Below are 25,180 nucleotides of genomic sequence, written 5' to 3'. Positions count from 1 at the left end.
CCTCCAAAAAGTCAGAACTGTCAGTGGCTGCCAGCCCCATGGGACTGGGTGCCATACTATCCCAACCAGGCGAGAACAGGGAGTGGGCCTCGGTGGCTTATGACAGCCGAGAGCTAAGTGAAACAGAACATAGATACTCTTACATTGAATAGGAAGCCATAGCAGTTCATTGGGGCTGCCTCTGTTTTTATCTGTACTTGTATGGCCAGCCTTTCACTGTGCACACTGACCACAAGCCTTTGATTCCACTGTTCAATGGTTCAGCCTCCAAACCACCCAGAGGAACGAAAAGTGGATGCTCCAACTGCAAGATTATCAATTCACGGTAATTTATCAACCGGGGTCCCAGAACCCTGCCGACTATCTCTCTCAGCATGCCCAGCCAGCCTCTGCCTGGGAAACAGTGGAGGCAGATGACCTGAAAGAGTATGTACAGATTGCAGTGGAGTGTTCACGGCCCTTACCGGGAGAAGATCCAAGCCGCTACCCAACCTGATGAATGCTTGCAACTGTCGCTAGTGGGGGTCACCACTGGTAAATGGCATATCATGACACTTAACCTGTCGAGAAAGACAGAGCAGGCGAGCCGTGCTCTGTCACCCCTACACTATGTCTGGCAAGAGTTATCTGTATCACCGGAGGGGCGCCTGCTTCAAGGTCTGAGGCTGGTGGTTCCCCTGTCCCTAAAACAACACGTCATTGACTTCGCTCACTCAGCACATCAGGGAGTCATCAACACCAAGGCGAGACTCAGATGCAAGGTGTGGTTTCCAGGATTGGACCAGCATGTGGAGAGGGTGGTGCAGCACTACCAGTTATGTCAAGCGGCTGGCCCCAGTGAACCTCCTGCACCCATCGTCACTGAATCGATTTCCTCCATTCCCTGGCACAGAGAGAGTGCTTACTTGGAAAATCATGGCAACGCATGGCCTTATCCGAGCGGTCAGGACTGACAATGGACCGCCGTTCTCAAATCAGGACTTTGCAGAATATCTGGCCTCCCAGGGTGTCCATCATCGTAAAATCACACCATGCTGGCTGTAGGTGAATGGAAAGGCTGAGCGCTTCATGCAAACTCTAAACAAAGTCCTGAGGAATGCGGTTGCAAAAGGGCAGAACATAGACTGTGCCTTGTACTCCTTTTTGAGGGAATATCGACTCACACCACATACTACAACTAAAATCTCACCAAGTTCACTGTGCATGAACCCCACACTCGGTGACATCATACCACACTGCGAGAACACCGCAGCTTTGCAGAAACAAGCTTCTGAGCAGCTATGCCAACATGGAACCAACAATAACTGCATGTCAAGGAAAAGACACGCCCAAACCAAACTTCTGAGATTAGGCAATCAGGTGTTAGTAAGGAACCGACGCCCCAAAGGAAAATTCAAGCTCCCGTTTGAACTGATGCCATGGACAATAGTGAAGATCAGTGGAACTATGATCACTGCAATCTGTGAGAAGGAATACATAAACCGAAATGTATCATTCTTTAAATGCTACTGGTCTGATGGAAGGGGCCCTGTGAGCTGTGATGCTGACGAATCTGACAACCTCGAGGACATCGAAAGGCGGGAGGAAGAAGTAATCACAGGACCTCCTGAGGATAAAGGGATGTGTGCCCCGCAAGAAAGGGAACTGGACCGAATGAGTGATTCGTCTGTGGCCCCCAGCAGAGGTGTGAGTGAAGGGCTGTCTGGAGGGAGCAATCCAACATCAGCAGAGAGGCGTGTACCTCAGAGAGAAGGCTTGGTGAGGTACGATCCGAGACCCAGACCGGTACCATCCAGCCAGCTGAGAGACTTTGTTCTCATCTAAAAAAACATTTGGATGTTTGTACACCAGCTGTCCAGCTACCAACAGTGTCTGCAACCACCTAGCTGGGGCACCGAGTCAGACCCCTGTGTAGGGGAACCAGGTGTTCCTTTGTGTGAACTATCGTTTCTGGGGCGGGGAGGGGGTATTTGCAATTATGGGCCTTTGTTCCTAGTGGGACAGTTGATAGTGTTTTTGGGGTGTTTTGGTTGTGTTTTGTGGGTACCACATGTTCAGTTTTTATTGTGGGTAAAGGAGGAATGTTGTTTCGTGGAAGAGTCCACGGGTGAGGGGAAACCTTGGACCTTGATTGGGTGTTTCCCTCTGCCGATGGCAAAAGGCTATGGTCCCCTCCTGACGTAGGAGCGAGGTAATAAAAAGGGCCAGAGGCGGAGAGCAAAAGGCCAGTACTGCTACACATGTCCTGTCTTCTTTTATTACTGTGCAGCACCCTACTTTACTAGCGTGTCCCCCTGGCATGCATCAAAGAGGAACTATTGCTACACTGGGCATTCTATTGCTACAGCATGAGGCGACTCACCAAGGTATAGTAGAGCTGTGCTTCCTGTAACTGATTCACTAACTCAGAACTTCACGAAGGTAGTGCAAAGCCGTAGCATCAGGGTAAATTATGCTCTGTGCCTCTTTGCCTGTGGACATATTTAATTTATGACTTGGCTACAATCCTGCAGGACATCTCACACATGAGAACAGTATTCCTGTGCAGTATTGAGGATCTGGGTTCATCACGATCGGCATACAAACACTGAACAACCCTCACTCTTCAGAAAAGGGTCAAAATGGTATCATGTCAGGAAAGTAACTCTGGTGCACACCAGAATAAAAGCGTCCACTTCACCAATAAAATTTTAGTTCACATTTTCATTTACTAAAATTAGCTCAGTTATTGAAATGCAACATTATCATGTTTGGTAAATCGAACACACTTTTTTGATGCTTCTTTCTCTTGAACTTTGTGTTCAAACGAAAATAAGATGTTTTTTACAGACCAGGTTTAAGTGTTGAGACAAGATAATAATATGCCTGGGTTACTTGACAGTGAGTCCCTGAAAAGATTTGTAATAAAGGGCTACAGAGCCGTGGGTAAACTTCGGTAGACAGACCACTCACAGAATAAACCCATTAAGAATAGCCAGAACCAATCATGAGTGTTGACAGCCAATTAAAGGTTGAAGTGTTTTTGTTTTTAAAGCTTCCTTGTGATATGACTTCAGGCAGTGAGTGTGAAACCATTTCTATGGTGGTGTTTATCCCCGGAGGATTGACAGCCTAAACGACCCCTTTGAAAGGAGGAGTAGTAGGCGGAATCCATCTACCTTTAATTGGCATTTGAGGTCAGTGAGTAACAGACATGTTGGTCAGAGGACTACACAGTGTAAATACAAAAGCTATACAATGATTTGCTACATAGATATGCAATCTTTCATAACCGACTGGGTGAAATAAATATTTCCACGGTCATGGAATGAAGACATACATTAATATACTATTCAAAGCCTATTCACTATTACCCATTTTCCTGATGTTTATTTACAAAAGCATCGTGTGCCACTTCTTTTGGTGTCAGTAATGCGTACAAGAGTTTCACGAAGTACCTCAAGCATGCAGTCTTTCAAAATTCATGTCTTGGGACTGCATTCTTACACAATATGTGCAACAAGGCAGAATATTGTGGCTGCCTTGCTGTGCTATATATGAGCCACCAATCTCAGACTCAATGTTTTTCCCAGTTCTGTTCAGGTGTCTTGCCTCCCCAATCCCATGGCATTAAGACACACCAAATTCCGGGGGAAGAAAGATGGTAAGCACCTAAAGGAGGGTGGGCCAATGAAGTGCCTAAAAGATGGCTTGCGGGAAAGAAGAAAAAGACGGATGTAGTGTTATATCTAGTGGTTAAAGTGACCCTTAGCTGGTCTGTCCAAAGATATTAAGAAAGATCCCACATTCTGCCTGATATCAATACTGCACTGTCAGTATTGTGCAAGTATTCTTAAGCACCTTGCCTGTAAATCCCAACCTGAAGATAGGAGAGTACAGCTAGCTGCAACAAATTTCTAATTAGATTTGAGAGTTACGGGTAAACAAGAAGCAGAAGAATATTATCGGGAAACCCACGCAGAATAGATTGAGAGACAGTGGTGAACACCTCCTCCGCAAATAAACAAAACGAATGTAAGTGATTTCCACCTTGGCTTCACAGGTCGACATAGCTCTGCCAGTGTTATTTCTACCACTCTGTGTTTCACAATAGGACAAGTGAACACTCCAGACATTTCCATTAACAAAGCCAAACAATCATTCATCTATGGGTAGAAAACAAAGGAAGGGGGAAGGAAGATCACACTTGTCAGCTTTATCAGCCAGTCAAGAAGGGAAATGGTTCAGCCGACATTCATGGAGTAGAATGTTTCAAATGCAAGAAAGAGGACTCAAGGGCAGCCACAAAATCTATGTTACAAGTTGCTTGGAGATCTTAGAGAACAGTAACAGAAAAAGGATTTTGAATATAGTAGTGAGAACACCACTACCAGGAGAGGTTTGTTGAGACCGAGCTGCTCTCACGTATGCTTATGTAATCTAAGCACAGTAACATAAAATCATCTCTACAAAGCCCTTTGGGGTGCAAGGAGAAGAAATCTTTTCCCAGTACTTGCCAGATTAGTAGAAAAAGATCATGACACTTAACTGGCAATCTATTTGGTCAAACCATCAGTCATTTACTTCATTTCTGACCTAAACATATAGGTTCAATGACAAACTTTTCTGTGGCAACAGGAAAAAGTTTAATTTTCTGCCAAATCATCTTGTGTGGAAGCAATTTTTTCAGTTTAGAAAACACTTCAAAACGTATTTGCAATTTCCTCTTTTTTGGCTAAGCCGTTTTACCTTTAGCACAAAAAATCTTTGTGTTTCTTAGATGTCTTAACCTGCACTTTTCCTACATTGCTTCATCAGTCCATACTCTCACCACAATATCATTTTTTGCAATCTGATCCATTCCTACTGTCGAACAGTAAAATAAATGTAAAATGTATTACGCTGTATTAACTTTCTTCCCGAGACAGGTTCAGATTGCATGGCATGCACTGCAGAGTAAAAAGCTTTCCATGTGTATTTGTATATCCCAACATTTAAGTCAAAGGGCCTGCTATTTATCCTAAGGTGAGAGTGTTGGTGTTTCCCATCTACCAGAAGAATGATCACTCAACCTGCAGCAAGCTCAGTCTCAAAAGAGGTGGTGTACAATTGAGTCATGGGAGACTACACCACAATTATCCCACATGCAATGATTGTCCACTTAGAGGTGTGAATGTTGGTAAATATACAACACTATTATAAAATCTCGACACACATAAATCTACTTACAGTATTAACTGAGATAACACCATATGATGTACACACAACTCAACTAACAATAAAACAAAACAGTAATAACACATGCCCATCTGACACAAACCATGGACACACAGCACAACACCAATGTTATTACTGTAGCAATAGAATGGTCCAAACAGTGAATGCATACGTACATTTTAAAGAGGATTGTAATAATCAGGGGTCCAGGAAGTACCAACACTGGCTGTGTGTTGGATGTAACAACTTAAGTGGCAAATGTTAGGCCCAGACATGAGTCCCTTGCTCATTGTGCCACTGGAACTAAGCTACACCAAACTGAAGAGGTCCAATCAGGCTGAAGTCAGTCTTGGATTGCTCGTGTTCCAGTTCAGTGAGGGGTTCAGGCTGGACTGTTCTTATTAGATCAGGACCAAGGCTCATTTGCATATAGCTGGGTCTAATATGAGGTGGCATGTTGGGCAAAACAAGGATGGGTTGGAATGCTGCACCATGCAATTGACAGCAGTTAGACAAACTGCAAGCATTCCTCCCATAAACTTTTCTGTGTTTGGCCTGGATGTTTAGCCTATCGTCCAGTTTATGATTAGGTGGTGTTAGAGAACATCTCATGAACTGGTGGGCCTGACGGCTTCAGTTCTGCAAAAACATATTTAGGGTTGGAACCAACCTTAACAGAGAACAAGGAGGCACACCACAGTCATATCCACAGGCACTGGAGTGCAAGCCCACCTTCCATAAAGGGCTCACAATGGATCACTCGGGCCCTTTTAAAATGTCTAGTCTACTGATAAATGGAGTGGTTGGCCTCTCCTACAAAGCATGTCAAACAACAGACACAAAACGTAAAATGAAGTGCAGAGAGTGAGTATGCTTACTTGACAGAGTCAAGAGTCCAAACACCCATGCAGTAGTAGGTTTCTAGAGGCGGCATTCCACTGGTCTCTGGTGAGCAGTAAAGAACTCTATGTTCAAATAGATGCTCAGTAAACTACAGCTTGTACTGTGCAATGTGTTATTTTTTTTTAACTGCATTATGGTCATAACATCTGCTCCAGCTTAAAGGTGAGAGATGAAACTTCTAGTCACAGCCATCTCAGGAACACAAACCACATCCCCTATATGTTCCTGATTGATATCCAACAAATAGCATAACCACCTGCATAGCCCTGCTTCCTACTGCCAATAAGGGGGTAGCATTGCCACTCTGTAACTACACATGCACTTTTATTGGACTTCTAGTGCCAAAATGGGCCTAGGGAGTTCTCAGCATACACACACTAATTGTTGCAGATTTAGGGTAAGTCTTTAAGCTGTGAACCACATGTAATAATAAAAACGGGCAGGGTTTAGGTAATACTAGCTGGGAAATATATCTGAAGGTAAACTTATACATCACATCGGATTCAGTAGGAGGTGTATAAGGCAACATTAGAAAAATATGACTGCCAGACAATCATTGAGAACATACTGCCAAATAAGGAGAGGCTAACACGTAACAAGAGTTTATTGGATAATTTTATTATATCGCTCTCTAATAATAATAATAAACGCATGCTGTCAATTCCTTAGTATTCCGCTGAGGTACATAGCTGTACAAGGGAAGTGCTAATTAGAAGATGCTACAATTTCTAAACTTTAAATATATCTATTCATAAAAAGGAAAGGTAAGGAAGGATTCAAGAGTAACAGTGTGCAGTAGATAACGAATATTACTTCACAGGTGTAAATCCACACTAGGATTAGGTACTACAGTAAAGCATAGCAAAAGCACATGACTGAAATAAAACTATTCTTTGCATGCCAAATCGAATGTCGTCTACAATGCCTTTTAAAAGACAATCAGAACAAACAAAAGACTTCTGAAAAAGTGCTTCTTTTTGCATGGTCACCCTTTTTTGTGTTTTACACAGTGGTTCTGCTATTGATTTTCTCTGTGCATTGGGGCACTTGCTAACCAAGCTCCAGTATATGTGTGTAATGATCCCTAACACATGTCGAAATAGGCTTACTCCTTAATGGCCTATTTACCTTTCCAATAAGGCCATAGTAAACCGAACAACTATAAAGTGAAATGTCACCTATGGACTACAACACTACTGTGCTATCCAATAGCAGACAAGACAAACAGGTCTACCACTATCATGGCTGCTACACTTTTAAAACTGCAGCCTGACCTGTCAAAATTACCCTTTCTGACAGGAGAAAACCTCTTTCAAATATTAAGTCACCCCTGCTGAGGCTTAAATATTAACGTGTCAACCCTACTAAGACCTTTTAGCCAACAAGGCAAAGTCAATGATATTTATTAGTAGGTCATGTGTGAATTTTAAGTTAACATGTCCTTTTTGTGACTAGCACTCAGAAGCCTGTTTCACAGTAGAAAGGTTGACTGTCTCACGGAAAAACACTGGGAAGCAATAATAAATATTAACTATCTCAGACTAGGGAATAGATAGAAATATGAACAAACAACTACCTTTAATATTGATTAAAAACCCAAATTACTAATCAAGAATAACTTTGATCAACATTAAGCAAACAAAACGTTTAGAAATTTACCGTTTCCCTGTCTAATGCTCCTGGAGGCCAATTTGCAATAATGTCTAACTGCCAGCAACCTGGTGACCAAGCCCTGATGAGGTGTGAAAACTTATAAAGCAGAGATAATTGCTTGGATGTAGGGAGGTGTTTTTCTTTCCCTGCCAGAAAGACCATCTGGGCTGTGCCTAGGAATATAATTTATTTCAAACGGGCCTCACCTGTCCCAAGGAGATGCCAGATAACACCTAAACGTGCCCCTTTTTGTGTCCTCTCAGTCAGGCAGGCACCATACTCGGAAGGGGAAGCTGCCCTCAGAAATGGTTTTGAGTAATATCAGAGAAAGGGCTGCTCATTATACTGGCCACATTTCTGGGCAGGCATGCAGGTTTCTGCACAGGGCAAGAAGGGTTTCTTCATCCTGAATTTAGTGAATAGGGGGTAGTGTGGGATTGCTTGGAGTAGGGCATGTGGAAACTGCTCCTAAACCTATTCTATCTTTGTGGATTTGAAGAGAATGCTGAAATTCAATGGGTTGAAGACCACTGAGAAGTAAAGTATTAGGAGGGGGCAGATTTGTTTTTCTCTTTGTGGTATGTCTCCACACAGCTTTAAGATTTTAGCCAGGAAGGACATATTTGATAATAAGCCAAAGTAATTCTAATATGGCTTTAGAAAAAATGAGACCTGGCCATTTTTAAGTAGCTTGGGGTATTCTCCATGACCTAGCAGTAGAATAATTGGGTTAATGCTATAGGATACAGCAGCAGAGATTATTTCTCAGAACAATATGTGGGGAGTGATTTCTGGGATGATTTCTGATAAATGAGAAAAGGATATTAAAGGCTTTATCAGGATTCATTCTCTGAAAGAAGCATAAGTAAATAGGAGAACTTACACCTTTTTTTAGGGTTGATGGTTGATTCCTCTGATGTAGAAGTAGTGGCTAGTCTAAGTAGGACACCCCGATGCTATGCCTCACATTTGAGAGTAGCGCAGGGATCCCATCCCCAACCACTCTCAAAAGCTCTCCGATTGGCCGGAACACTTATGTATTGCCATGGGAGCAGGCACTTCCCTCTGGTATGCCGGTTTCTGCGAGCAGATGCATGCTGTGCTGCTGGCCTTCCTACTCCAGTTTGGGCATCTCTGGGACAATGGATGGGGTCCCGAGCCCCTCTTCTCCTCCGTATGGTAGGGGAGAAGCATGACATTGTTCCCCTGTACCGATGTCTTCATAGGCCCAGGGATGGGGTCCTGCAACACCACGTAGGAAACAGGGACTGCAACAGCACTCCCCATAGGTAGATTCCTCCTCGGGACCCAGGGATGGGGTCTTTGGCCCCTTCTCCTCTTCAAGGGAAAGATCAACAGTGCTTCCCCTTTTGGTTTCTTGCTTCTAGGGGGGGCAGCCCCAGGGGCGTGGCTCACACCGGGAACACAGCTAAAAACTGCAGTGGAGACCCACACCCTTTGTCACCAGTGCTGGACAAAAAGGTCAAAGTTCGGAAAACTTCAGACAGCCATAAGTCGAGCCCTTATAGGCCCATTTTGGTCTTGTTTCACTTCTGGTGCTGAGTCCTTGCTACCTGGAGCATGTTCTTCAGAGCACCTGGCCTCAAAGGGTGTTGATCTTGGCAGAGAGCCGATTCCACTGGCTCCTTGAGCCAGCCTTTCTCTTTGCTTCTGCCCTGGGCTTCGCTCCTTCCTGCACAGAAGCCCAGTCTTTCCCCTACTGCTCCTACATTGGTGGTGTAAGGGGGGCAGCTACCCTGGCAATGGGGAGTGTCTGACTGGTCCTGGGGTCAATTAGAGACAGAGTCCTGGGCCAGATAGCAGTCAGGGAATTTTCCTTCCAAATGTCCATGGTGGCCTCCTCTAATTCCAGTGTTTCATAGAAATATACAACCAAGAGAGATCGCTCTCCCCTGCGCAGGACCTTTTAAGTGGGGGCGGGAATGTCCAGCAGGGTTGCGCCTCTGGTCTATCTTGATGTGCCACATCAGCTCTCCGACCCGGTTACAAACTCCCTGCATAGTTTTCTTGTTGGATGGCTATTTTAGCCATATTTTAGATACGTTATTTTAGCAAACTAGGCCTGCTGTTGTGCACTTTAGCCCATTTACATTTTATTCAGCATTGCTTTATTTTTCTAGCATAAACCCCATTTGCGGTGTTTATTTATTTTCTCTATTTGTTCCTTCACCTAAGAAAGCATCACATTCTTAGCATTTCATTTTGTGCTTTCCTCAAGGCTGCAGTCAGATAGGGTTGCCGGCAAAAGTTGTACTCTGTGTCTCCAATATTCCTAGAAATATACATATTCCTATGTGGGGAGGCTCTATTAGAATGTCAACTGTTTTATGATAAAAACACTCCTTTTTCCTATACATGTTAGAGGGAGGTTTCAGCCAGATGACCACGACTGCATGCTTATTGCCTTCGCTACAGCTGCTTGCTTAGACTACTGAATCGCTGGCCTATATGGGGATGGTGTCTCTCTAAACTACAGGCTTCCTTGCTCAAGTATGAAGGATGAGGTCTTGCCAGGGGAAAACCTGAAGGGCTGATTAGGGCTTATTATGCTATGTTCTTACATAGCTTAGGTAGGACAAATATATCTATCACTCCTAATGGCAGTATGGTGGGACTGTTTTTGTGTTTCACACTCCTTGTCACCCTTTTTCTTTTAGTGTGTATGATCATCCTATTTATTGCAATACATGCCATTTTATGTAAGATGCAGTTACTTCAATAAATCCTTTTGAACTACCCTCTGCCTCTGTTTGTCTTTGCCTGTGTAAGACTAATGTAACAGAGAGAAAGGGACTAGTTCTGATCGACCAAGATTCCCTGGAGGAGTCTTTCTAGTCATGCGTCTAGTTGCCACAATCATCCCTGTTCTTAATGAGATGAGGTGCTGCTAGTTAGCCAGAAAACCAGGATTAGCCCGACAGGCATCACATGGTGTGGAACTGTGCCTAGTACCACACAGTCTATGTGATTCTGCCACCCAAATCCAGTAGCCTTGTTAGGACAGTAAAAAACCTACCTGACATGGCACCACCAACGTATGGTCAGGCACTCATTTACGGATCCTCCTAAGTATCTTAGTCTCACTAAAGGCTAAAGACACCACAATACTATATACAGAGACCTCCTTGGTAATGAGGATTTACTCCTCAGCTAAGTAGGTTGTACCTATCTAACGCTGTAGGCTATTCAAGCTTGAACCTTAAAAGGATTAACCCCACTTGGTGTCCTTATCGCTGAACAAACATCTTTAACATTAACATGCCGAACCCGTAACGGGTAGCATTTGCAGTAAATATGAAACCACCCCTTACTGCACATTTGTTAGCAAATGGCCTAACGGCCCCTGGGGTGTCAAGTCACATTTGTTGTTGAGGCTCATCCAGCCTAAAGAAAAGAAACATTTTATTTGTGGGTCACTTTTCCAGCAGCTGATGGGAACACAAACACATTTCATCTCTATACACCTGCAAATATACCTGTGCAATACAGAGCTTAAGCATATTTAGAAATACCCTGAGCTTATCAAGAACATAATAATTGGCTCAATGGCACCATACCACATATAGTACTACAGGTTAGGATAGGTCCTCTGAGCAATGATGGCACAACCTGTCCATTATTGGCCACATTTACACTGCATGCTGAAGCAGCGGCCTTGGTGGTAGCGGAGGTGCACCGCTTACATACAGAGCTCACTGGAACATACAGACTATTAGTACAGTTTGTAATGCAAACATTAAAGACTAACCCAGCACATGCTGCCCCAGCGCAACCACACGTAGTTACGCCAGGTATTAACCCTGCAACTGTACAATCGATCATGGGTGAAGTACCTGCCAAGCTAGAGGAAATGCCATTTTGGTTAGCTCAAAAAATAAATGCACTGGGTCCTGAGGACATACATAGAATTCTCACTATGTGCTTCCCATTTGGAATGGTTCCCTCAGTAAATAACTGCAATACATGGGGCACGATATTTGCCACGCTCTATACTACTGCACGCAATACATCAACACTTGCCAAAGTAACCTTAAAGGGGAAGCAGTTGCACTAGCAGTACACATGCAGCTCCACGACGTTCCTGCACAGGGTCAAGAACGTGAGCTGCCAAAGTTTATTGCTGAGACCTGCTCCAGCATTGTTCAGGATAGTCTGGGGGCCAGACCCATTAAACTACAATTACAAGGTAGATCTACTAAAGATTCTACTAAGCAAGCACCTGAAGGTGCCAACAAACACCTGAAAAAGAAAGTGGAGAATCCCCACATTCGGAGACCCCTCAAAATAGATATGATCTCAGAAATAGAGATAATACAAAAACGCCTGACAGATATCAATATACTGATATACGCCAATCTCGTTTCTTTCAGGACTCACTGGAAAAAAACAGTGAGACAGGTGGGTGGTCAGAGCAGCAAACAGAGTACATGAAACTGAGAAAGGACTCACAACGATCGTTCAAAGATTCTTTTCAGAATGGAGAAAAACTTTCCCAACAAAAATCCCAGTTTAAAAAGAAAAAAAACTGGCAGCAGTTGCAATACGACATGCCACTCAGGAAGAGGGCTTTATTGAAGAACAGGAAGTAGGCACTGGTACTGCTAGACAGTGTGGCAGAGGTCACAATAGTTCTTTGGGATCTTCAAGAGCATCTGGAGGTGAAAGCAAATGATGACTTCTTACAGATAGACACGTCTGACAGGGTGTATAAAGTAACTATACAGTTTGAGGGAGACATTGAATCAATCAACGCTAAGTTTTAGGAGCGCGTCGTCACCATTTATATTTTACTGGCCGAAAAGGATTGGCCACCAGAATCTGTCCGTGATCTCCCCCAGGGGGAAGAGATTATTGGAAAATCTCCCCCCCCACCTTGTTCCCAGAGAGCTCATAGAAATACACATCATTGTCTCCATTATATCGCAACCGCGTAGGATGAGACAAAGATTCCGCCTATCATGTAATACCAATTAAATCCCAACCTTAACAAGGAATAAAACATGAAGCTAAAGCACCCGTGAGGGAAATCCTCAAACAATTAGAGTACCATGGTTTAATCGAACCCTGTGTCTCACCAATGAACAATCCATTGTTCCTAGTCACTAAACCAGACTATTCTTACAGAATAGTTTTAGATTACAGACATTTAAACAGTCACACATGCACATTGGCTGTACAAAACACACACAGCACAGCACTTATGAACAATCTAATGCGCAAAAAATACAAAACAACCCTGGATATTTCCAACGGGTTCTTCTGTCAAAGTATAGCACCTGAAAGTAGGGACTTAACAAGTTTCAGCTTTTTAGGCTCTCTGAAAAAATTCTGCTGACTCCCATAAGGGTACAAGAACAGTCCAGGACTGTTCTCAGATCATGTTACATCTATTTTTTGCATGACATTAACCCTGAGGTGTTGTCATATGTGGATGATATCTACCTTATGGACGACGACCTCATGCAACATATAAGACAGGTAGTCCGCATTGTTGTAGGATTTGCCAAATTCGGCTACAAATTTCATTTACGAAAACAAAAATAGCCTTCCTTAGTGTCCTGTTCCTAGGATATGAATTATCAGATGAAGGCAAGAGCCTTGCGCCACATGTTTTAGAAAATTCACACAACTACAACCTCCAAATACAATTAAAAAGCTCCAGTCTTTATTGTGATTTTAAAATTTTGGCAGAACATACATTCCAGACTATGCACAAAGCATTAAACCATTATATGACTTAACCCCTACAGTGCCTGGGACGAGCTGGTCTCGCCCTCGGCCACTGTTGCTGTGTGCCGAGGACGAGACCAGCTTGTCCTGCCCCAGGCCCACAGGGGGAGTGCTAGTGGGTACCCCCATGGCCACAGAGGCAGGGATGGAAGGGGAATCGATTCAACTTACACCTCAACCCCCCCACCCTGTAAAGTCTGATTACATCGGCGTACAATTGCGCGCTGACCTCAGAGGTCAACTCCCAAAGCATCCGGAAGGCCGGGAGGTGGGGGCAGGAGAGGCAAAAAAGGGAAGGAAAGGACTTTCCTTTCCGTTCATGTCTCTGAGCATTTCTGCAGCCCGATCGTAAAGGGCTTGATGATCGGGCTTCAGAAATGCTCACTAGACACCAGGGATTTTTTTAATGTTTATAATGAAGGGGAGCGACCCCTTGGGCAAGGGTCGCTCTCCTTGGGGCATTTAATTATTAGGCCTTTTCTGCCTCACCTGAGGGCAGATCAGCATATTTAACTTAGGCCAAACTGCCCCCCCGGGGGGGGGGGGGCAGAAGCCACTTGACACCAGGGATAATTTTTATTTTTTTAGACTTGGAGAGCGACCCCTTAGGCAAGGGTCGCTCCCCTGGGGCAAATTGTATTTAGGCCATTTCTGCCCATCGTAGGGGCAGATCGGTCTATTTTTCTGAAGGCCAATCTTCCCCTATGGGGGACAGAAACCCTTAGCCCCAGGGATTTCTTATTTGGACGTCAATTTCATGCAAGGGAAGCAACCTCTTATGCAAGGGTCGCTCCTCAGAGGGGGCTAACTTATTTTAGTCCATTGCTGCCCACCTTCGGGGCAGATCAGCCTATTTTTATTAGGCCAATCTTCCCCCAACCACTAGACCACAGGGACTTTTTTTTTTTTTTTTTTTTACAATTTCACGCAAGGGGAACAATGCCTTAGGTAAGGGTCGCTCCAATAGGGGCAAATGTATTTTAGGCCATTTCTGCTTCCGCTGGAGGCAGATTGGCCTATTTTTATTAGGCCAATCTGCTCCCCAAGGGGGCAGAAACCACTAGGCATCAGGGATTTTTTTTATTTATTTTGTATACAGATGGGGAGCGACCTCTTAGGCAAGGGAACCTTCCCTAGTGGGCCAATTTGTTTTAGGCCATCTCTGCACCCCTTGAGGGCAGATCGGCCTATTTCTATTAGGTCCATTTGCCCCAGGGTTGGGAGGGCAGAAACCACTTAGGCACCAGGGGTTGGTGTGTGTGTGTTTTTTGTTTGGGGGCAGAACCTTGCCAAACTCCCCATGGGGGCACATTACTGTTGCCATTGTTGCCCCCCCGGGGGCAGATCAGCCTATTTTTTAAGGCCCTTCTGCCCCCAAGGACAGCAGAAGGCCCACCAGACACCAGGGAAGATATTTTTTTTATTTTATTTTTTAACAGAAGGCCATACCCCCATCCAAAATAAATGGGGACAAACTTGTTCTGCCTACCGGTGGGCAGATGGGGCAATTACCCCCGATCCGATCCCCGGGTGGTGGGGGCCAAAAAGCCTACTAGATGCCAGGGATTAAAAAAAAAAAAAAATAGTGAGGTAGTGGCTACCAACCAGTATGGGCATGGTTATGCCCCCACCCCGACTGAAGAGGAAAAAGTCTTTCAGCTCTCCTCCAGCACACTCAAACATCTTATCCCACGGCAAGCAAGAGGACATTTGATTATTTTGGGGTTTTGGTTTTACATTTGGGCCATTAAAGTTTGTCTAACTCTCAAAATCGTCCCACTTAGAATGGCGAGGGCTGCACTTTTTGGACTTTGGGATGCTCTAAGTGTAGAAAAATGTATGAGACCTAGGCAAATCTGAAAACTAAACATCTGGGTGGTGTGCTTCACATGCACCACACACCATTTGCCTACCCACAATGCCGTGCAAACATCCAACTTTGCTTGAAATCACACATTTTTCCCACATTTTTGTGATGGAACCTTACGGAATCTGCAATAATCCACAAAATTCCTACCACCCAGCATTGTCGCATCTATACGAATACAAATTCTTCCCCACTTGTCAGCCTAAAAACGTTTTTTTTTTTCCAAACTGCCCTTTTGGACCAGCTTTGGTTCCCCCTCATTTTCAACATGTTCTTGGCTCTACCCTGTCACAGGCCCACCTACACAAGTGGGGTATCATTTTTATCTGGAGACTGAGGGGAACATTGGATGGTATGAAATTTGTGCCAGTGCAGTGATCCCACACAGAAATGTGGGAAAAATGTGATTTTGTTTTTCCAGCTAAATAAGGTTTGCTGAGAATTCTGGGTAAGAAAACAGTGTGGTATTCACGCAAGTCACACCTCCCAGGACTCCCTTGGGTGTCTAGTTTTCAGAAATGTTTGGGTTTGTTAGGTTTCCCTAGATGGCTGCCGAGCCCAGGACCAAAAATGCAAGTTTTGTATTTGATATTTTTGATGTGTCCACATACTGTTTTGGGGCATTTCCTGTTGTGGGCACTAGGCCTACCCACACAAGTGAGGTACCATTTTTATCGGGAGACTTAGGGAAATGCTGGGTGGAAGGAAAATTGTGGTTCCTCTCAGATTCCAGAACTTTTTATCACCAAAATGTAAGGAAAAAAACACTTTCTTTGACAAATGTTGAGGTTGCCAAGGATTCTGGGTAACAGAAGCTGGTGAGAGCCCCACGAGCCCTGGATTCCCCTAGGTGTCTAGTTTGAAAAAATGCACAGGTTTGGTAGGTTTCCCTAGATGCCGGCTGAGCTAGAGGCCAAAATCCACAGATAGGCACTTTCCAAAAAAACACGTCAGAATTCAATGTAAAAATGGGATGTGTCCATGTTGCGTTTCCTGTCGCAGGCATTAGGCCTACTCACACAAGCGAGGTACCATTTTTATCGGGAGACTTGGGGGAACACAGGATAGCAGAACAAGTGTTATTGCCCCTTGTCTTTCACTAAATTTTAAAAAGTCACCTATTTGAGAAATGCATTGTATTCCACATGCTACTATGGTGACCCCGGAACTCAGATGTGCAAATAACCACAGCTTCTCAACACCTTATCTTGTGCCCATTTTGGATAATCAAAGGCTTCCTTCATACCTATTTTTCACTCTTTATATTTCACTAAATGAATTGCTGTATACAATGAAACCCCATTGCGAGGTGCAGCTCCATTATTGGCTGTGGGTACCTAGGCTTCTTGATGAACCTACAAGCCCTATATATCCCTGCAACCAGAAGAGTCCGGCAGATGTAACAGTATTTTGCTTTCAAGAACCCAACATCACAGGAAAAAGTTCGAGTAAAACGTGGAGAAAAAGGGCTGGGTTTTTTCACCTCAATTTCAATATTTATTTTATTTCAGCTGTTATTTTCTGTAGGAAACCCTTGTAGGATCTACACAAATGACACCTTGCTGAATTCAGAATTGTTTCTTCTTTTTAGAAATGTTTAGGTATCCGGTGTCCATCATTGGTTTTACACTCATTTCTGTCACTAACTGGAAGGAGGCTAAAAGCACAAAAATAGTAAAAATGGGGTATGTCACAGTAAAATGCCAAAATTGTGTTGAAAAATGTGGCTTTCTGATTCAAGTCTGCCTGTTTCTGAAAGCTTGGAAGATGGTGATTTTAGCACCGCAAAACCTTTGTTGATGCCATTTTCAGGGAAGAAACCACAAGCCTACTTCTGCAGCCCTTTTTTCCTATTTATTGGTCTCCTCCAGGGGAACCCAAAATCTCTGGGTACCTCTTGAGTTCCAAGGATGTTGGAAAAAAGGACCCAAATTTGGAGTGGGTAACTTATGTGGACAAAAAGTTATGAGGGCCTAAGCACAAACTGTCCCAAATACCCAAAAAAAGGCCTGGTACCTGAGGGGGGAAAGGCCTGGAAGCGAAGGGGTTAATACATCCTGACTTTACCAACAAATACTGGACTGTTGAACACACATGCATTCTCAGAGCATTACAAAAAGACATACACGAAGCAAAACACCTACATACAAGGGACAACAAAAAAACACTTTGTCATCAGAGTAATTGCTGGTGCCATTGGTTGCATCTATGTAACGTTCAATGAGGGTGAGACTGTCCCAAAAGCATACAAATCAGATTTGTACTCTACAGCAGAACACCGCTTTGCTCCCACTGAGAAATTCTCACTGCTGTTCAGATGGCTGTCATTAAAGAGAGACCCTTGGCCCAGGGGAAATGAATACTTGTCATATCCCCCATCCCCATTCCCGGCCCTTGAGGCTCCCACCAAAGCTAGCGTCCCTAATGCTAAGGCATTACATCCACGTTGGATCCAATGGGCAACGTATGTGATGGCTACTGATGTTGACTATATTTTTGACTCAAAATTAAAAACCCAAGAGTTTTTGCAATGCAAACTCGAATACCCATTTTCAGCAAACACATTGCCTAATGAACAATATCAAACAATTTTGTATGCTGATGGTTCAGCCCAACCAGCTGTAGGCACTAAACATCAATATTCCTCTGCTTGCTCAGTCATGAGTAGATACAGGAAAGATGGCAAGTTCAATCCACAACACACTTATACACAGACCTTAGGTGACTGCACAGCACAACTAGCAGAGCTCAAGGCTCTAGTGATGGCACTGGAACACACGGATCCCGAACAGCTGATGCTGATTGTCTGCGAGTCGTACTATTGTGTCCAGTCCTTCAATGAATATCTTCATTACTGCCACCAGAATGATTTTAGAGATTCAAAAGGAAACACCATTAAACACAGACTGCTGTGGGGGAAGGTAGCTGATCTGAAGGACAGGCAACCCAATGTCCATGTTGTACATACACTAGGACATCAGTGTGTTGGAATACAATTTGCAGGCAACACCTTGGCTGATGAAGCAGCCAAATCAGCAGTAGCTATGGCTTCTGTTGCGGCAGTAATTTGTTCTAGAACAAAGTTGGATGATGAAACACTGGCAGCTGTGAAAGCTTCAACTGACGGCATGCCCATACCAAAAGAATATTGTGCTAAATATTCCTACCACATATCGTGCTTCAATACAGTCTTGGCATTTATAACAGGGGTGGGTAATCGTGTGATTCCCAATAAAGACCAACAACAAGAATTATTCAAAGCAGCACATAAGGGAGTTGCTTTTGCCCATGCTGGTGTGGCGGCTACAATGTCATTGTTACAAGCACATTACTGGTGGCCAGGTCTCTATAAACAGACCAAGCAGTATGTCCTTTGTTATGACATCTGCCAGCAAATAAAAGGATCCACCGTCAAACACCCATCATAGACATCCCTCCTAATTTCCAACAAACCATTACAATGTGCATAGTTGGACCATTGTGGTCCTCTGACACCTAACAGTGCACACAAATACATCTTAGTCGCTGCTGACTCGTGCTCCAGATTTGTATGGGTTTGGCCACAACGCTCGTTGATGCTCATACTGTTATTAAAGATTTGCAAGTCTTTATCAGCACAAATGCTGTTGCGGCTTTCCACTCGGACCAGGGCCCTGCTTTTGCCTTAAGGGCTTTCAGGGACGCCATTGTTTCGTTACGGGTCCAACAGCATTACTCATCTCCATTTCATCCCAAGGGAAATACTATTGTGGAGCGATGAAACCGAGATTTAAAGCAATCCTTAACAGCCAGAGTATAGGGCAATGATCGTAGTTGGTTTACACACCTGTATTGAGTACAGAGAGCCCTTAATCTGCATAGATGGTCCCGGGGGGTGGGGAGGGTGTACTACATACGAAAGCCTGTTTGGAACACAAATGTAAGTTCCAGACTTTTATGGTCCTGGCATGGAGGCAGCGAATACACCTTTAGACATAAATGAACGGGTTACTGTCTTGCAGGACTTAAAACAGTTCCATGATGACAACGCATCTGCCAGTACCGACTCCTTGGGAATAATGGATGTACCAATAACATCTACCGGCTGGATTCCAAAAGTTGGGGATCTAGTATGAGAAAAGATTGCAGTGAAAAAGGAGTCCGGTCCAACCTATACACGGTACCAGAACTTTCATTCTACTACCGCTGCCTGGTTCCAAAGAAAATCGCTTTGTCTCCACTAACAATGTCAAGCTACACCATGTGGCCAATCCTGCACAGCGGACCTAGGAGACTACTGGGTAGTACCCAAATCCTCACTACAGACCAGGTTGTTCCTCTACAGGTTTTAAGCAGCAATGCTGCTACACCTCTGAGCTTGGGGAGGGTGGAATATGAGCTTTTATTGGTTCCACTAACGTCTACTGTTACAAATTACACTAATAATATTGATCGATTTTATTCAAATTCTACACAAACAGATGGCATAATCTACTATGAACCACCAAGGGAGTCTTCTGCAAGTTCTCCTCTTCCGAACGCGGCTGCAGTTTTTGCACAAACTGCAATCAATAACCCTTTCACTGACTCATCTGCCTCTACTGCAACAGAACTGTCAGGAGCACGTAAACTGATAATCTGGGTCAAAGTTAACTATTTCATTCCTCCATGGAACTATCTATGGTTCTTATTAACTGTACTTGCCTTCCTCCTTTAGATTGGGTTTGTCATTGGTTTTTCTTACTGATACATGGTCATTATCCTCCTGAACGCTCTACAGTTGAACTAGTGGATGAGATCCTAAAACCACATTTATCTTCTCACAAAGTCTGCAGAGACTTGTCCCTAGTGAACATTTCTGCGATATCAATTGCAGATGGGACTCTTTGGGATAAAGTGTTATTTGATATGTATGGCCCGACAGAGGTCATTCAAATTCCATATGTATTAAAACTTTCCATGAACTATGTAATTACACCAGGAGTAGTTTCTGCTGATTGGGATGTGAAAACAGTTGATTCCATGATGTCTGATTTGCAGTATTATATCGTATTTGAAAATGAGGATGTGTATTAATCCAAAGAAAATGATGGAGATATGTTTTGTTATAATTACTATGGACAACATTTTATTCCGAGAGCAAGTACGGAAACTGTCCGACTCCACCAGTGGAGAGTTCCACAGCATATACTGAAAAAAGTGCATATTTCTCTGGGCACAATGTTAAAAATGCTGAGTTATATTTTAAATTGTCAGTGATGATAAGTCAACATGTTTTGTTGACCAATACAAAATTACTTTATTCTGATTCCTTTCTTTCCCGGTTAGCTATTGAAGGTTATGAATATTGGTTTAAGTCGATAGACTTGAAAAGTGTGTGGCGAACATAAAAACTGGCAAATAAGGCGAAAGGAAGCTTTATTTAGAGCATTCCTGATACCTGTTCAAATGATATTTTTAAATGAAACTGTACAACAAACAAGTTGTTTAGGCTTGGCTACAATGAAGGAATTGAATGTGCCCAGTATCCCCCCGCAAAATGTTATAAATGGCAAAAGTATATAAATGCATCTTAAGATCAGCTCGATGAATGGGTCCAGAATGGAACATTTAACAAATCACTTTCACGTCCTGGTGGGTGGTTATTGTGGCCTGTAGACACCAATGGGTGCCATACACGATTTGTGAACTCCACAGGGGTTTTAGGACAAATAAGCCAGACCATTGCTATGTGTCATTGGAACAGTTTGGTATAGTGACAACATACAGTGTAGGGAAATTATGCCAGCAATGGTTGAGAAGTTCCTCAATAGATGCTGTTAAAGAACACCTCAGTCTCCTGTCTAACGAAACAGATTTACAGGACTTCATGTTAGGCTCCAGAAGACAATGCAGAAAGCACTTCTTGTACGTAGTATATAATGAGATTTGGAAACTTTTCCAACATGAAGAAGCTGCTAGGTTAAGGCAAATTGATAAGGAAAATTTACAGAAAGCATTCCGCCCTCGATCTCCTTGCGCCATATTAGGGCTTCACTGGGGCAGGGGGAGCCTCCGTTGAGGCTTCCTTCCCCCCCTTGCCCATTCACAGACCAAAAGGGGGCTCCGGTGGGGCGGGGAGCCTCAGATGAGGCTTCCTTCCCCGCCCGACGTTTCCTTCCTTTCTCTTGGCCCGCTCGGGCCGCAGCAGTGTGCAGACACCAAAGCACGTGCCTGCTTGTGCCCCGGGGTTGCTTCTTAGAGATCCTCACCCCGGGGGCATGGTTGGAGCGCGCTCGCTCCTTTCCTTCCTTAGTTGGTGCCCTGGGGGCACTTGCGGAAGCGCAAGGGCGATGTGCTCATCAAAAGCAACACCCGGGCTCCGGCAGCAATTTCAGCCCTCCTAAAGACGTGCTTTACACAATGCAGTGGCTCAGCAGGAGTAGGCGCTTCCCAGGCGCTCGGGGCAAGTTTATGAGCCCGGGTCGTAGTGGTGAACCTCCTGGTGACTCATGAGCACAGCACTGCACTCTGCGCTATGCAGAGCAGAAAAATGAAGTACTCCTTGTGCTTATAATAGTTACAGGGGACAGGGGCCAAAGCACCATGCCCATGGAGACAGAAGGGAGGGTGTCACAGCGCTACCAGGCCCCCAACAACAGGCCAGCACAAAGGATGCAGATGGTGGCAGTTCCTCCTAGTGACCAGGCAGGCCACAGGTCAGCACAGCAGCAGCAGTCCAAGGTGGGTCCTGGTGAGTCCATTCAGCAGCGTCCTGTGTCCAGTTTCAAGTAAGTCTCTTCAAGTCTTCATGTCTAACTTGTGGGGAGACTTCCCCGGTACTTATACTCAGTTTACAGTGTGTTTTCAATGGAAGGGGAGAGGAGTTTCCAGTCAGTTACAACTGGTTCTGGGAGTGCCCCCTCTCTCCTCCAGCAAAGGCTCCAAACATCAGTTGGGGCTAAATGACCTTATTGTGTGAGGTCAGGGCACAGCCTTTACAATTACAGGTGTACCCCGCCTCTCCCTTCTCTCAGTCCAGGGAGACTATTCAGTATGTAGATGCACCTCCGTGACACCTCCACCCTCCCTGTGTACAGGCTGTCTGAAAAGTATGCACAAAGCCCAATTGTCACTCTGCCCAGACGTGGATTAGAGTCAAGCTGCAAAACACCAAAGTTATAAGCACAGAGAAATGCTCACTTTCAAGAAGTGGCATTATTGTAATGATAGTAAAAGAATCCACCTACACCAGTAAGTAGCATTTCTCACTACCATTACTACCATACCAAACGTGCCTATGCTACGCCTCATTAATCAGACAATACCCCTTACACTTAAGGTAGGGCATTTCCAATGTAATCCCATGAGAAGGCAGCACTAACAGCAGTGAGAAACCAAATAGGCTGTTTGTCACTACCAGGACAGGCCACATTACTAGGCATATGTCCTGCCTTCTACATACATGGCACTCTGACCACAGGGTTAGCTAGGGTGTACCTTAGGGGTGACTTACATGTTGTAAAAAGGGAGTTCTGGGCCAGGCAGGTAAATTTACATGCCAGGTCCCTATGGCAGAAAACTGCATACACAGGCCCTGCGCTAGCAGGCCTGAGACAGGTTTGAAAGGCTACTTCAGTGGGTGCTGCATGCAGCGCTGCAGGCCCACTAGTAGAATTTAATTTACAGGCCCTGGGTATAGGGATACCACTTTACAAGGAACCTATGGGTAAATTAAATATGCCAATAAGGTATACGCCAATCATACCAAGTTTACAAGGGAGAGCACATGCACTTTGAGCACTTTTTCACTGCTAATCAGTGCTAGAGTCATAATGTCCGCCAACAAGGGTCAGAAAAATAAAGAGGAAAAAGGCAAAAAGTTTGGGGAATGACCCTGTAAAAGGGCCAGGTCCAACATCATCTAAAGGGAGTTTCACTTCCTTTCACTAGACCTGCATTTTAGGTGCTCTCAAATGGTAGCAATGTGCTCCTTAACAGCTTAACTGTGAGAACTGTTGTGGAATGCAAGCTGGAATAGCTTATGTTGTTTCAGTCTCCCAAATTGTCACATGCTGTGGGAATGTCCTCCCACCCCCCCCCCCCCCCCCACACACACACACACAACAATGAGAAGTAGCAGAGATTTGGCCTCATATTGCTACTTCAGATGTGAATTTTGACAGCTGAGCAGACTCAAGGCTTTATTGTTTCAAAAACATGTGGAACGTACATCTGGGTGCGACACCTAGGCGCTTCAAGTTGTGAGGTCATCTGCAGGAATTCAGTCCCTTTTAAGTACAAACTTTCCGAGACAATTTGGTGAACTTGTGGGACAAATATTCAACACGTCCAGTAATCCTGGAATTGTGCATTTCTTTAAGGCTGTTGGTTCTGGTTTCATTCACACCTTCTCCTCCATATTTGACTTAATACCTTCCCCCATACACTCAATATTTTCCAGTGTTTTGGGGGGATTTCTGATTACTTTGGCTATAATAGGTGGCATTTTGCTGCTGCTAATTCTTCTGCGCAATGGCTGTCCCTTCACAACAAAGAGGACTGAAAGCGCATCCAGCAGCGCAACTGTGTTGTGAACGCATGATGCAGTATTTCAGAGCACCACTCCTGAAACAACTGGAGTGCGACTGGTCTTTGTTATTCCAACCGGTTTTGGATTGTGTGCAGCCCATGTTTCGATGCCTTTGGTGCCGTTTCAAATGTGCACTGAAAGTTTGTCTTTTTATGCGGTGCTTCCTTTCATTGGATGCTGATCTGTTGATGTTCTAGAGGCATTTGTTTCTTCAGCTAGAGAGAAAAGTAATGAACCCAGCCCAGCAGTGTCACAATAGGCCTGGGTTCTGATCCTGAGCGGAGTCATAGAAATATGACATTCCTGGATGACCCGTAAACTGAAGTCAAAAAGCATATCTGTACAAAGCAGTGTTCTTTTCACACATGTTACAGTGTACATTTGTACGACTCTGGAGTCTGTGGACCCTAGGGAACTGGGGCTGTGCACCCTAGGGCAGCCTTTCCCATAAGATTATAATGGAGTGTCACTACAATCAAGACATTAAACACACTGACTATCCCCACCGGTTTATACCTACAATAGAAGGCCTATTCCTGGTCAGCACCCACTCTCCATAGTCCCTTCTGCACCAGACTACCTCTGCGCAGTTCTCCTGACATTGCATGACAGGAGTCTCCCACGCACGTGTGCCCAGCCACATGCCTCTTACTCTTGCTGCGTCGCAGCAGCCTTGTCTTAAAAGTCGGGCATCGGTGGTAAACACATACGATCCGTTTTATCATGAGTTTACAGTTTGTAAATCATAGATTACCACGCTCCCCACAGTAAAAGGTCTAAAGCCAGGTTATCAAAACCCAAAAAATCGGGATGGGTTAGATGGTCAGAGCCACCTTTTCTCAGGAGTGGGGCAGATTCTGTTGGACTGGAGGATGGCAGAGTGCAGATTTTAGATGGGGGAAGACTGGAGTGAGGCTGATTGTTTTGATTTGGTTTTGAGCAGATTGTTTTGGATTCGAGCAGGGCATACTGGAGTGGTGCGTATTGTTTTGGACATATGTTTTGGAAAAGTCGTCACCGTGTTTAACGCGTTGTATATTTTCTTGGCCTTTACTTTCGCAATTGAAAAGAAAACAAATATTTATATCTGTCGTATGCGCAGCAAAAAAAAAAAAAAAACACCGCCTCGGCCATTAACATGATATTGCAAAATTAGAACCATGGGTCGATTAAAATAATGACATTATAATTTCGTACAAAACGCGTGTCTATAGACAAACGTACATTTTCCATCAACAATGTGATTCGCCTACTTAGTA

At 44.2% G+C, this 25,180-nt stretch overlaps 1 protein-coding gene across 2 annotated transcripts in view; it reads right to left on the bottom strand.

The window, feature by feature from the left end:
• PIK3C2G (phosphatidylinositol-4-phosphate 3-kinase catalytic subunit type 2 gamma) overlaps nt 1-25,180 on the bottom strand; it is a 2,001,768-nt gene that overhangs the window by 1,955,264 nt on the left and 21,324 nt on the right. The gene's annotated exons all lie outside the window — the stretch shown is intronic.

Source organism: Pleurodeles waltl, chromosome 4_1, assembly GCF_031143425.1.
Source record: "Pleurodeles waltl isolate 20211129_DDA chromosome 4_1, aPleWal1.hap1.20221129, whole genome shotgun sequence".
NCBI lineage: Eukaryota > Metazoa > Chordata > Amphibia > Caudata > Salamandridae > Pleurodeles > Pleurodeles waltl.
This window is presented reverse-complemented; position numbering and strand designations above follow the sequence as displayed.